Source organism: Kogia breviceps, chromosome 1 (genome assembly GCF_026419965.1).
Source record: "Kogia breviceps isolate mKogBre1 chromosome 1, mKogBre1 haplotype 1, whole genome shotgun sequence".
In the NCBI taxonomy this organism is placed as follows: Eukaryota; Metazoa; Chordata; class Mammalia; order Artiodactyla; family Physeteridae; genus Kogia; species Kogia breviceps.
This window is the reverse complement of record NC_081310.1, coordinates 169,057,034-169,070,252: the sequence shown is the minus strand read 5'-3', so window position 1 is coordinate 169,070,252 and position 13,219 is coordinate 169,057,034. Positions and strand designations below refer to the sequence as shown.

At 41.4% G+C, this 13,219-nt stretch overlaps 1 protein-coding gene and 1 long non-coding RNA gene across 38 annotated transcripts in view; one reads left to right on the top strand and one right to left on the bottom strand.

The window, feature by feature from the left end:
* Positions 1-11,769, bottom strand: part of SCMH1 (Scm polycomb group protein homolog 1) — a 199,497-nt gene extending 187,728 nt beyond the window's left edge. For 15 of the 37 annotated variants that reach the window (XM_067010131.1, XM_067010239.1, XM_067010309.1 and 12 more), the window contains exon 1: positions 11,609-11,697. The gene's annotated coding sequence lies outside the window, so the exon portion shown is untranslated. Of the gene's footprint in view, positions 1-5,651; positions 5,721-11,608 lie in introns of all 37 variants that reach the window. The other 22 variants (XM_067010211.1, XM_067010268.1, XM_067010128.1 and 19 more) reach the window with 9 other exon arrangements.
* Positions 11,770-11,897: 128 nt separating this feature from the next.
* Positions 11,898-13,219, top strand: part of LOC136792486 (uncharacterized) — a 111,972-nt gene continuing 110,650 nt past the window's right edge. The window contains exon 1 of the long non-coding RNA XR_010836338.1: positions 11,898-12,024. This is a non-coding gene — a long non-coding RNA (uncharacterized lncRNA). The remainder of the gene's footprint in view (positions 12,025-13,219) is intronic.

The window sequence follows — 13,219 nt, the reverse complement described above, 5'->3', positions numbered from 1 at the left end:
AAACTAAGTCCAGGACTTTTAAATTGATCTCACTCCAAGAATCACACTAATCTTATAAAGTATTTTTAGAAAAAATAACTATCCAACTCACACTCATATACAGTGATAATAGGTATTAGCACCTTTCTATAGCGTCACACAAACAGATCAAATAAAATAACATTCCTGTGTGAACTGAATCATTTTTGCTCACAAGCCAGCATGGGTCCTTAGCCACAATCCCTTCAAATAAGTGTTCTGTGTTTTCAATTAACAAGCAATATTATGTAGTAAGAATTTTTTTACATTTGTGTGAGTCCTTTCTGTTGACTAGCACTTGGCATATTTCTGTCATCTGTATGTATATGGCACTGAGATCGAAAAAATTTATATGGCACGCACATAGCATACGCATGTAGCACATGCATCAATCAACAGACTGCAGCTTGTTGGTCCCATCAAATGAGTCAACCAAATTGGGAACATTTTATGAAGAAATGTGTTTTAATTAAATTCCAAAGAAATAGCATATAAAATTATTTTAACTTTATTATTACTTACAAAAAATAAGCTTTTATTTTAGAACAATTTTAGATTTACAGGAAGCCTGCAAAGATAGAGTTCCCATATACTCTGCACAGTTTCCCCTATTATTAGCATCTTACATTAGCATGGTACATTCGTTATAATTAATGAACCAATACTGATATACTATTAACTGAAGTCCACACTTCATTTAGACTTTCTTAGTTTCCACTTAATATCCTTTTTCTGTTTCAGGATCCCATTACCCTTCCCAGGATAACACATTACATTTCGTAGTCATGTCTTCTTAGGCTCTTTATGTCTGGTCTCTTTGTAGTTTTCCTACTTTATCTCCATAGGGCCTTGCACACTGCTGACTATTCCTTTCTTTTTTGAAACTTACCGCTGTTCCTTTGGCATTCAAAACACCGGTTTCTCCTGATTTTGCTTATAATGCAGTGATTCAGAGAATAGCTTACTGGCCAAGAGCAGAGACTCTGGACCTAGATTGCTGGAGTTCAAATCCTGGTTCCACCATCTGCTAGTTCTGTGACCTTGGACAGGTTACTTAACTGTTATGTGCCTGTTTCCCCATCTGGGAGGATTACATGAATTTACAGGTATATAAAATGCATAGTAAATGCTATACAGATATTTGCTGTTTTTGTTCTCCTCCTTAGTCTCTTCCCCTGCTACATTTCTGTGACCTCCACATATTCCACCTGGGAGATTCCATCCATGCAAAGGGGTCTACTTCTGTCTACCTGGAAGGCCTTCTTCTCTTCATTTTATCTAGTAAATTCCTTCCTAACCTTTAAGATCCAGTTTAAATGTCATTCTCTCTCTCTCTCTCTCTCTGAAGCTTTTCCAAAGACCATCTCTCTCCTTCTGCCTTGGTAGTCAATTGTTCCTATCCTTGTGTTCCCATATTACTTTGAATATATTTCAATGAGAGCCCTTGTTGCATTAGATTGAATGACGTCGAGCCATTTGAAGTTGCCTATATTAGACCATTTCAGACCTGTAGAAAACAGTTATATGATTCATCCTAATAACATCTCTTTATATTTCTGCTGTTCCTTCCCTCCCTGCATTAAACTCATAACAAGAACTACATGCTATTATTCTTTAAAAATACATATAGAATACAATGTTTCAGATATATAAAGAATTATGAATGGATACCCATATATCCACAGCCTAGTTGAAAAAATATTTACCAATACAATTTAAGGCTCCTGTGTGCTCTTCCCAGCAGTATTACTGGTTTTTTCTACCCACCTTACCCTTCAGAGATACCCACTATCCTTACTTTGATATTTATGCATTTATTTAAACATTTATTATGTAAGTATGTTTCCCTAAATAATACGTGCATGTTGGGCTTTATACAATATAAATGTGTTCTGCCATTTGCTTTATTTACTTAACTTTTTACTTGTGAGATTCACCCAAGTTACTACATAGATTTAGTTCATTCATTTTCATTATTGTATGGGATTCCATTAGGTAAATATACTACAATATTTTCTTTCTTTTATAAATAGACATTTGGACTAGTTTGAACTTTCTGCTATAAAAATGTTGCATAAATATTTATACATGCATAGGCGAGTTTCTAAAGGGTATCTGCCTAGGAGTGGAATTGCTGGATTGTAGGTTATGTGTGTTTTAGTTTTAACAGATATTGCCAAATTTTTCTTCACTATGGTTGTGCAATTTCTATTTCCATCAACAGTGCCCAAGAGCTCCCTTAACTCTACATTCCCACCATTATTTGGTATTATCAGACTTCTTAATTTTTGCCAATCTAATAGGTATGAAATGACATCTCATTAAAACTTTAATTTTCCTACAGGAACTCATTACCAGCAAATGGCTAATAAACTTTTAGGTTGCTTCTTTTATACTTTGTCATTCTTCTATTGATTTGTCTTTTTCTAACCTATTTGTAGGAATCCCTAGTTAATACAGACAGTAATATTTAGCTGTTATATGTACCATAAATATATTCTTTAACTCTGTGGCCTATCTGTGCATTTTTTAAATCATGGCATTCACCTTGGTCACTGTACAGAGCTGTAAGACAGAGTGGTGGAAATCACTGCCATGGAACAGAACAAAGAAAAAAGAATGAAGAAATGAGGACAGTTTAAGAGACTTCTGGGACAACGTCAAATGCACCAACATTTGCATTATAGGAGTCCTAGGGGGAGAAAAGGGAGAGAAAGGGCCTGATAAAATATTTGAAGGGATAATAGCTGAAAATTTCCCTAACATGGGCAAGGAAACAGTCACCCAAGTCCAGGAAGTGCACAGTCCCATACAGAATTAACCCAAGAAGGAACACTCTGAGACACAGAGTAATCAAATAGACAAAAATTAAAGACAAGGAGAAAATATTAAAAGCAACAAGGGAAAAGCAACAAATAATGTACAAGGCAATCCTCATAAGATTATCAGCAGATTTTTCAGCAGAAACTCTGCAGTTCAGAAGGGAGTGGCACAGTATATTTAAAGTAATGAAAGGGAAAAACCTACAACCAAGAATACTCTACTCAGCAAGGCTCTCATTCAGATTTGACAGAGAAATCAGAAGCTTTACAGACAAACAAAAGCTAAAAAAGTTCAGCACCACCAAACCAGCATTACAACAAATACTAAAGGAACTTCTCTAAGCAGAAAAGGCCACAACTAGAAACAATAAAATTATGAAAATGGAAGCTCACCAGCAAAGGCAAACATACAGGATAGGTAGGAAATCATCCACACACAAATGTGATATCAAAACCAGTAACTGTGACGGGGGAGAGTACAAATGCAGGATATTTGAAATGCATTTGAAATTAAGAGATCAGCAACTTAAAACAATCATGTATACATATAGAAAACCTCATGAACCACAAATGAAAAATCTGTAATAGATATACAGACAAAAAAGAAAGGAATCCAAACACAACGCTAAAGATAGTCATCAAATCACAAGAGAAGAGAACAAAAGAGGAAAGGAAGAAAAAAGACCTACAAAAACAAACTAAAACAATTAAGAAATGGCAATAAGAACATACATATCTATAACTACTTTAAATGTAAACAGATTAAATGTAACAACCAAAAAATATAGACTGGCCAAATGGATACAAAAACAAGACCCATATATATGCTGTCTACAAGAGAACCACTTCAGACCTAGGGACACATACAGGCTCAAAGTGAGGGGGTGAAAAAAGATATTCCATGTAAATGGAAATCAAAAGAAAGCTGGAGTAGCAATACTCATATCAGACAAATAGACTTTAAAATAAAGACTGCTACAAGAGACAAAGAAGAACACTACATAATGATCAATGGATCAATCCAAGAAGAAGCTATAACAATTGTAAATATATATGCACCCAACACAGGAGCACCTCAATATACTATATAAGGCAAATGTTAACAGACATAAAAGGAAAGTTGACAGTAATACAATAACAGTGGGGGACTTTAACACTACACTTACATCAATGGACAGATCATCCAGACAGAAAATCAATAAGGAAACACAGGACTTAAATGACACATTAGACCAGGTGGACTTAATGGATATTTATAGAGCATTCCATCCAAAAGCAGCAGAGTACAGATTCTTTTCAAGTGCACATGGAACATTCTCCAGAATAGATCACATGCTGGGCCACAAAGGAAGTCTCAGTAAATTTAAGAAAACTGAAATTATATCAAGCATCTTTTACAACTACAGCTCTATGAGATTAGAAATCAACTACAGGAAAAAAAATACAAAAACCACAAACACGTGGAGGCTAAACAATATGCTACTAAACAACCAATGGATCACTGAAGAAACCAAAGAGGAAATAAAAAAATACCTAGAGACACATGAAAATGAAAACATGACAATCCAAAGCCTATGGGACATGGCCAAAGCAGTTCTAAGAGGGAAGTTTAGAGTGATACAAGCTTACCTCAGGAAATAAGAAAATCTCAAATAAAGAACCTAACCTTATACCTAAAGCAACTAGAGAAAGAAGAACAAACAAAACCCAAAGTTAGTATAAGGAAAAAAAATAATAAAAATCAGAGCAGAAATAGATGAAATAGAGATGAAGAAAGCAATAGAAAAGATCAATGAAACGAAAAGCTGGTTCTTTGAAATGATAAACAAAATTGATAAACCTTTAGCCAGACTCATCAAGAAAAAATGGGAGAGGGCCCAAATAATAAAATTAGGAATGAAAAAGGAGAAGTTACAAATGACACCACTGAAATACAAAGGACCATAAGACACTACTACAGGAAACTATATGCCAATAAAATGGACAACCTAGAAGAAATGGACAAATTCTTAGAAAGATACAATCTCCCAAGACTGAACCAGCAAGAAATAGAAAATATGAACAGACCAGTTACAAGCACTGAAATTTAATCTGTGATTTAAAAACTCCCAACATACAAAAGTCCAGGACCAGATGGCTTCACAGGTAAATTCCATCTTTGTCACTGTCAACAGCACGGTGTCTGCCAATTAGCAGACATTAATAAATATTTGTTGAATGAATGAATGAAAAACCGAAAAAACACACATAAAGAAATCAGACAATGTTTTAAGCTCTTATTTTGGAATTGTGACCCTCTATGCCTATTAGGTTTTATAAACTTTTATATTTAAAGAAATAAATTTAATTTAGCTTGGAGACTTTCTGGCAGTCCCTTGAGATAACTGGAGATAAGACAGAGCACCAAAAAATCAGGACTGGAAGTCCAAAATTTTAAATCATCTAAGACAAACAGTTGTCTACTCTCTTCTTAAATATCTCCAAGAACAAGTACGGTGGCTCTCATGTTTTCTATTATACTTTGCAGAACATAATGACTAAAACACCCTCTAGTTCCACCATGTTTGAATGCCCCAGAGGAAAGTCTACAAAAGTGAGTGTAAAGCAATTCTACTAAATAAGAAAATACTTAGAAATGTGCCCATAATACATCAATGAGCAATAGACATAGTGATTAAAATGAATATACAATACATATACGCTTCAATTTTAAAAGCTAACAATAGTAACAACTATAGTAAAACAGGGGAAAATAATGCATCAGCCTTTATATGATTTAAAATGGAAGGAAATTAATATATGACAACTTACAACAGAACCAGCAGGAGGTTCAGACAGCACAGGGTCTTAAAAACGAAGTCATAGGAAGCATGAGTCATTCTGGACAAAACACAGAATCTGTAGTAAGAAGACCTGGTTTTGAGTTGTCATTCTGACATTTACTAGCTATGTGGCATTGGGTACATCATTTAATCCACCTACACCTCAGTTCCTTATCAGTAAATAGAGTTTATAATGATCTGGCATTCTCTCTAACAGGGTTATTGTATGTTTCAAATTAAGTAGAAAATGTGTGACATACTTCAATAATATGCAATTGTAATCACCTATCTTTCTTCAACTTCCCATCTCCCCTCATCTTCCCATCTCCCTAATGGCAGCAATCTGTGTAACTGTGTGATTTTTTTTCCAACAGGGCTCAGTAGAGCTAGTATAGGTGAGAGAGATTAGCTCGGGATTTTGCCCAGACAGGGATAGAAGGACAAAAGAGCAAGGGAATAAAAGATAATGATAAGAGAGTGAATGAAATAGCAAGAGACTAAGAAAATTAAGCTGGATAGGGAAGGAAGTGAAGACAGGCCTTGGTGGGGTCAAAGAAAATATCTAGTAGATCCTCAAAGGTCAGGCAGAAGAAGAAATTTTGAACAAATCTGCATGTCTTCATTTATAATTTCAGAGGTGGGCCATCTTTGTGTGAGAACAAAGCCCATGGTGTGACTATGGGAGCTGATTAGCTAAAAAGATGATCACTTCAGTTGACGAGGTCAATGTGTTGAAGAATCGATCATCCATGTGAATACTGAAGTCACTCAGGGTGAGGCCAAAAATTGAGATGTAAAGGAAGACTGTGTGTGCTAGGTCCTAAATGATAGAGAAGATCTATTACATAAGAAGACAAGAGTGGTACAGCCCTTGTGCCAGAGAGCACAGGGATTTTAAGAAGGCAGAGAAGCAGCGGTCTGGAAATGTGTGAAACAGTGGTGCATAAAAAATTACAGTCATCCTTATCTCTCTCCTTTTGCAAGGAGTGGTCTGGGAGAATGAGCTGCACCCATTCAGAAGGGCTAGAGTAAGCAATCTTACTCTCCTGGCTTCCATTTAAGGCCTCTCCTGGCTTCCATTTAAGGCCAGAACACACATTAAAACATTCCATAAAATGGTTAACAGTGTAGAAAACAGGAGTTTCAGAGAACAAGTGCAAAGGTTTGAAAGGGAGCAAAAAAGCAGGATTGGGAGAGAGGAAGAGGAAGCCAAGTCAGCACAGGAATAAAAGTACAGAAGAAAGACAGATGATTGGAGGAGCTGGGACAAAAGTAACAGAGGATAAGATTTGCTGGGTTTATATGGCCAAAAGTTATCAAAATAATTAGTTCTAGCAGTTCCCTGATAGCTAGGGAGTTAGCACTAAGGCCTTGACAATGGTTTGGTTAAATTCCCTCATTTACAGATTGCGGGGTGGAGAGGGGGGCAACATCTGAGGATCTAGTATGTACTTATTCACATTATGTAAAGTGTTAAGCCCTACACTTACACCTTCCCTCATTTTATAAATGAGGGAACTGAGGATCACAGAAGCAAAGTGACCAGCCCTGGGTTGTATTACTAATATTCAGTGACACTGAGGACCCAGGCTTCTTTTTCAAATCTAAATCAGTATGGCAGTATAAGAAAGAATTTGAAATGAGAACATCTTTAGTCACTTTCTACCAGTGAGATCTTGTATGTTTTTTTAACTCCACTAAGCCTATCTACCAAACAAGGTTATTGCAAAGATTAAGCTACAACTACAAAATAAATCCTAGTAGTTTTTTTTTTAACTGAAAACTGGTCTACATAGGAACTTATTTTCAAATGTGAATTTCTTACTTGGTTTATTTCAAACACAAATCCAAAGTTTCTAAATTAATGCTATAGATTTTACAGATAGGAAACTGAGGTAGAAAGGGAGGATGTACAATCTATGGCTCCCTCGTATATCTAGATTCAAGTCCAAACTCCAAAGTTTCAGGTCTTTAATACTGTGGACCCAGCCCACCTCTCTAGCCACATCTCTTACTACTGACTTACACAAATACAATACTTGACCTTTGGCAACTATCAATTTTTTAAAACATATCCTATAATTTCCCCATTTTGGAGATCCACCTGAATTACTTAATCTATTTAAATTTGTTCTCCACAGCTCAAATAAAATTCATCTTGAGTGTAAAGCCTAACCTTGTTCCAATTGTTGAGAAATGATGGCTCCATCCTCTGAACTCCTATATCACTTTGCTTTACCTCCTTTAGAGTACTTATTGCCTTACAATTTAGATAAGCATGAAAAAATTTCATTTCTGCCATCAGAGTTTAAGTCCCTTAAAGGTAGTTGGAAGAGAACTAACATTTACTTTGCATCTCTGAAGTGCCAATTGCTTTTCTAGTGTGTATACACACACACACACACACACATATTATTTCATGTAAACTTTGTGACACCCCATGAAGTAGAAATCTATTTTTTACACATAAGGACACTGAAAGTCACACAGGTTAAACAATTTGCTTACAGTCCTAAGGCTAGCAAGTAACAGAGCCTAGATTTGAATCCATCTTTCTAACCCAAAGCCTAGGCTCTTGGCACTATACTCTCCCCAGAAACCATGAACATATCCTCACTACTGATTGTTTCCTATCTATCCACTGACCATCAGGGAAAAAAACCTCCATGGACTTCGTCATTAAGTATCAGCAGGAAGGATTTGATATAGGATATCTGCCCTCCTACTTTCCAAGAGTTAGAACAGACTCTTCAGAGCCAAAAGAATGACTAATATGAGACCTGAATAAAGAGGAAGAGATCAGAATCCTGCTTCTACGAAGGAAAAGTCAAAAACCATTACTTTTCCATTCTTGTGTTTACAAATTCCTCCTCCTCTGAGGTTTCCACCACCTGGCTATATCACTCCTTACCCCTCCTCCTCATCTGTCATCTACCACCCTCCTGATTAATCCCCTACATTCACTGCACCTGGGTCACAATCCCTCTCTCTTCCCTGCGTCCTCCCTGTGTCCTAGCATCCTAAATCATTTCACTATCCATGCAGAAGACTCGTTCAATACAATAGCCTCGCAGTTCCTTGTCATACTCAGCTTCACCCAACCTTAACCTCTGCTGTACTTCAGCATCTCACACACAGAGACGTAGCTGTCACCTAGAAGACCTCCACATCAGACAATTTAACTCTAATATTCCACTTTCTGACCACAACCTTTTTATTTCTATCTTACTTCTACATTTGCTCATTGGCCTAACTCAACAAATCACAGAAGCTCTAAGTCCCAAACTGAAATCATTATCCAGTGTTTCCTGTCTCAGTTAATGTCACCATCATCCCCCTAGTCACCCAAACCAAAAACATGAGCATCACCCTGGACTCCTCACCCTCTGATCTACACACCCAATCAATCATAAAGCCTCACAGATTCTCTCAACTTCACCCCTCTCTCCTCATCCCTATAACCACATTTAAAAAATGTTATTCAAGCATATCTATAAAAACCTTTCAGCAATAAAAAAAAAATCACCCATTGAATTCATTTCAAGATACTTATGCATACAGGGTCTACCATGACATGGCTTCGGACTGTATTTCTGGCCTCACAACTTACCACTTACATCTTCATTGTTATTTCTTAGCAGTCCCAAACTGCTTGTGGTTCTCTAGGTAAGCCATTCCTTTTCTCACACTGATGCCTTTACTCAAGCTATTCTCTCTGTCTGAAACACAGTTTTTACTCATCTTTGCCTGACTTACTTCTGCGTACCATTTAAGACTTGGGTCAGGTGTCATCTCTTCCTCAAGCCTTCCCTCAAGTCCCGGGCTAGTCTAAGCACTCTGCCCTTGATGCAACCACAGCATCACAGGCATAGCTCGCACCTATTTCAGCATCTAATTTACCAACTTCACAAGGATTGGAAAGGTATCTTATTCATTTCTGTCTACCCAGCTAAACTAGTGCCTGACACATAGTAAACACATTAAGTATAAAGGTTCGAAGATGTTGAGTTTACATTTTCAGCAGGATATTCATACCAGTGCTTTCTCACAGAGTTTTTTTAGTATTTCCTACCATTAACTCCAAGTCCTTTGAAGGGAAGGAACCAGAGCTTTTCCTGAGTCTGTACAGTTCTGTAAAGAATGATGCTATACAAAGTCTTACCCAACAAACATAACAGAAATCAAAACTTGACGTGTGCTAGAAACTTCAAAACCACTGACCAATTGAAAAAAATGAAGATATAAGAACAAAGATAAAGAACTAATTCTGACCGCTGTGTTGTCTTTGTTATGTGCTTGTCTATGTTATAAAAACAGTGAAATTTTGCTTAGAATATAAACAGCGTCCTGGATACAAGAGCCTGGCACTTTATCTACAAGGTCATCACATCTCTGCTAAGCTTAAAATATTACTAACCTGCAGGGTTGCTTAGGCAGGGGTTTAAGTTGTTGGTAAAGACACTACTTAAAACCTTAACCCCACAAACCAAGGCTCAGTGATGAAAAAGCAAGTAAAAAATAATGCTGGTATATGAGCAACAACAAAAAAATGTTCTTTTCATAGTAATTTTGGGCCTTGTGTTGGCAGTTAGAAAGAGAGCAAAGAGTTCAATGTAATAAAGCATTTCCCTCTCCAACTAAATATTAAATTGCAGTCTGGCATCAAACTAGAGATGCCAGACTCAATTCTTTCCCAGTGTAAAAAATAATAATCTCTTCTATTTGCATGGTGCATTCCAATCGATATACATTTGCTCATTTGATAAAGTGTTTATAGACATTTTAAAAAATGAGGGAAAAACCCAAAATTTCCAATAACTCTTTTAGTTGGTTTAAACAAACAGTACTAGATTTTTTTTTTTTTTAAGTTCAAAACACGACACAGAAGTGAGAAACGGAATAGACTACTTTATATTTAAGCAGGTCAATCCTTGGGGCCGAAAGAGCTTCTTGCAGAAACTTAATAGGTTTTGGGTTTCCTTGGGAAGAGATCGGTTTCCCATCACTGGAAGAGATGTTCAGACTGGTCAAATTATTAGCGTAGAATTGGGGATTTTCAAAGCTACGTTGGTATGGGATGAGGGAAAGGGACCCTAGATGACTTTTAAATTCCCTTCCAGTCTGGAGATGTTTTGGGGTTCACCTATCTCCTGGAAACTCCTTTTCATTCCTCCGGGGCTGGCCCACAGCTGTGCCCACGTGTCCAGCCCTCCTGGCCGCTGGCTCACCTCGGTGCCCAGCGGCTCCCGCCCCCGTTGGGGGGTTGAAAACCTGCTTTCCGCGCCCGTTTCCGGCGGCACACGTGAGTTGTCTCGGCGCAGCTCCAGCCGCCGAAGCCAGTCCGGAGGACCGCTGCTGACAGCTCCCCGCCCTTCGCACCCCCGACCCTCGGACGGGCCACGCTGTCCGCCGACCTCGGTCCTCGCCCGCCCCGAACCGGATCCGGCCGGCGAGGATCCACAGGCATCTCTCAGCTCTCCTGTCCGAGCCGACTGACAGCCCCTCCGACTCCCAGCCCTCGGCCCAAAGCCAACACTCTCCGGCCGACCCAGCCCCGCCGGCCAGGACAGAGCGACCGCCGTTCGGACCGCCCGCGATGCGGACCCTCCAGAGGTCCCCGTGTCCTTGAGTTTCCCTCGCGGGGCCCCCGGGGCGCCTCTACTGAGTCAGGGCCGCGGGCCGGACACTGGGCCCCGCTGGCCCGGCCGCAGAAGCAGAACGAGCCGCCGGAGCTCCGGGCCCAAGAACACGGTGGGAAACGGCCGCGCTCGAACCCCAGACAGGCCGACCGGCCGGGACACACAGACGGACAGTCGGGCCCGAGGGGCGGGGGCAGCGGCCGGGCAGGTCCTGGCGCCTCCTTCTCGCCCGGGGCGGCCCCTGGCGGCCCAGCCCCTCAGGGCGCGGGCTTTCCTGAAGAGCGGAGGCGGCCGCCGAGGCGCTTACCTGCGGGCGCAGCGACGACGCGGAGCGGCTCACTCCCTGCCCGCCGCCATGTTTCCGCTGCGCAGCGAGCGAGGGAGGACGCGCGGAGGGGGCGGGCGGGGGCGGCTCCGGAGAGCGGCTGCTGCCGGCCGGCCGGCGGGCTGGCGCGCGGCTGGGGGCTCGACCGAGGCGGCGGCGGCGTTGGCTGAGGCGGGGGCGGGGCGCGGGCTTTCCGGCCCCGCCCCCCGGGCCTCCGGCCACAGGGTGGCTAGCGCCTCGGCAGTTGGACCCGCGTGGGGGGGGGGGGGGGGGGGCGGGGCGGGGAGGGCGCCGCCGAGCGGCCAGGCCCCGCCAGCCTCCGCTGCCTCCCGCCTCCTGCCTTCGACCCCGGGACCCAGACCCGCGTCCCCACCGGCCCTACGCGCCGCGTCTCACGGGTGGGTAAACAGAGGTCTGGAGAGGGCTCGGGTACTTGGGTTCGAGTCCCGCTGTCTCCGCTCCGAGCCCGCGAGTGGGCGGGTGGGGGAGATGACGGACCCAAGACGCGTCAGGTCAGGTTGGCTGACGCCCGGCGCCGCCTCGGGCGAAGAGCTGGCGTTCCGGGGCTCGAATCCCTGCCCTGCTAAGAGTGATGGATGACCTTGAGCGAGTTACCTCGTACTTCTACCCCAGGACCCTCACCTCTAACGGGATAGCATTCAATCCAGAGGGTTGGTGTGAGGATAAATAAGTTAATGCTTGTGAAGCCCACGGAACAGTGCTGGAGACCTAATAAGTAAATGGGTAGGAAATAGAAGCTCCCGCGGTCCCTTCATTAGTTCATCCATTCAACAACTACTTACACACTGAGCCCCTCTATGTGCCTGGAGACAGGCTCATTCTATTAGTGAACACTCTTTGCTACACTCCTGTGGTTAAACGCCGCGTCCACCTGGATCATCCCTATTTTAGCAGGGAGGAAACTGAAGCTCAGGGAGGTGAAGCTACTTGTCCAAGGTCACCCAGCCAGTAAATGAGTGGAGATTCATCTACAACCTGACTCAAAGCCTGTGCTCTGCCAGCAGGGAGTCATCAGCTGTTTGGATGGGTCAAAGGAGGCTCCCTGAGAGTTAAACACTTTCAGCTTGGCTCTTGAAAGAGTCTGCAAGGAGGAAGCTCATTTCAGGCAGAAGGAAGGATGTGTGCAAGGGCATAAAGACATATGATAGCAGATGTGTGACTGGCAGGGTGGGAGTATGAGAGACAGTGTGGATGTGGTGATGATGGTGCTGAAGCTAGACAGGGAAAAGAAGCCAGAACATGGAAGGAGGTCTCTGTGTGACTAGAATGACATTTAATGTCCTTGTATGTCTACCTTAGAATTTATTTTGTAGGCCAGTGGTTTTCATAGTATGGTTCTGGGACTCCTGGGTGTCCCTGAGATCCTTTCAGGGGTCAGAGAGCTCAAAATTATTCTCATAATAATGCTAAATGCGATTTGCTTTTTTACTCTGATGAGCATACAGTGAAGTTTTCCATAGACTATAGGACAAATGATATTTCAACACATTAAATGCGGGTACAGATTTGAGAATCCAGCTGTCTTCTTTAAGCCAGGTGTTAAAGAGATTTGTACAAATGTAAGACACTGCT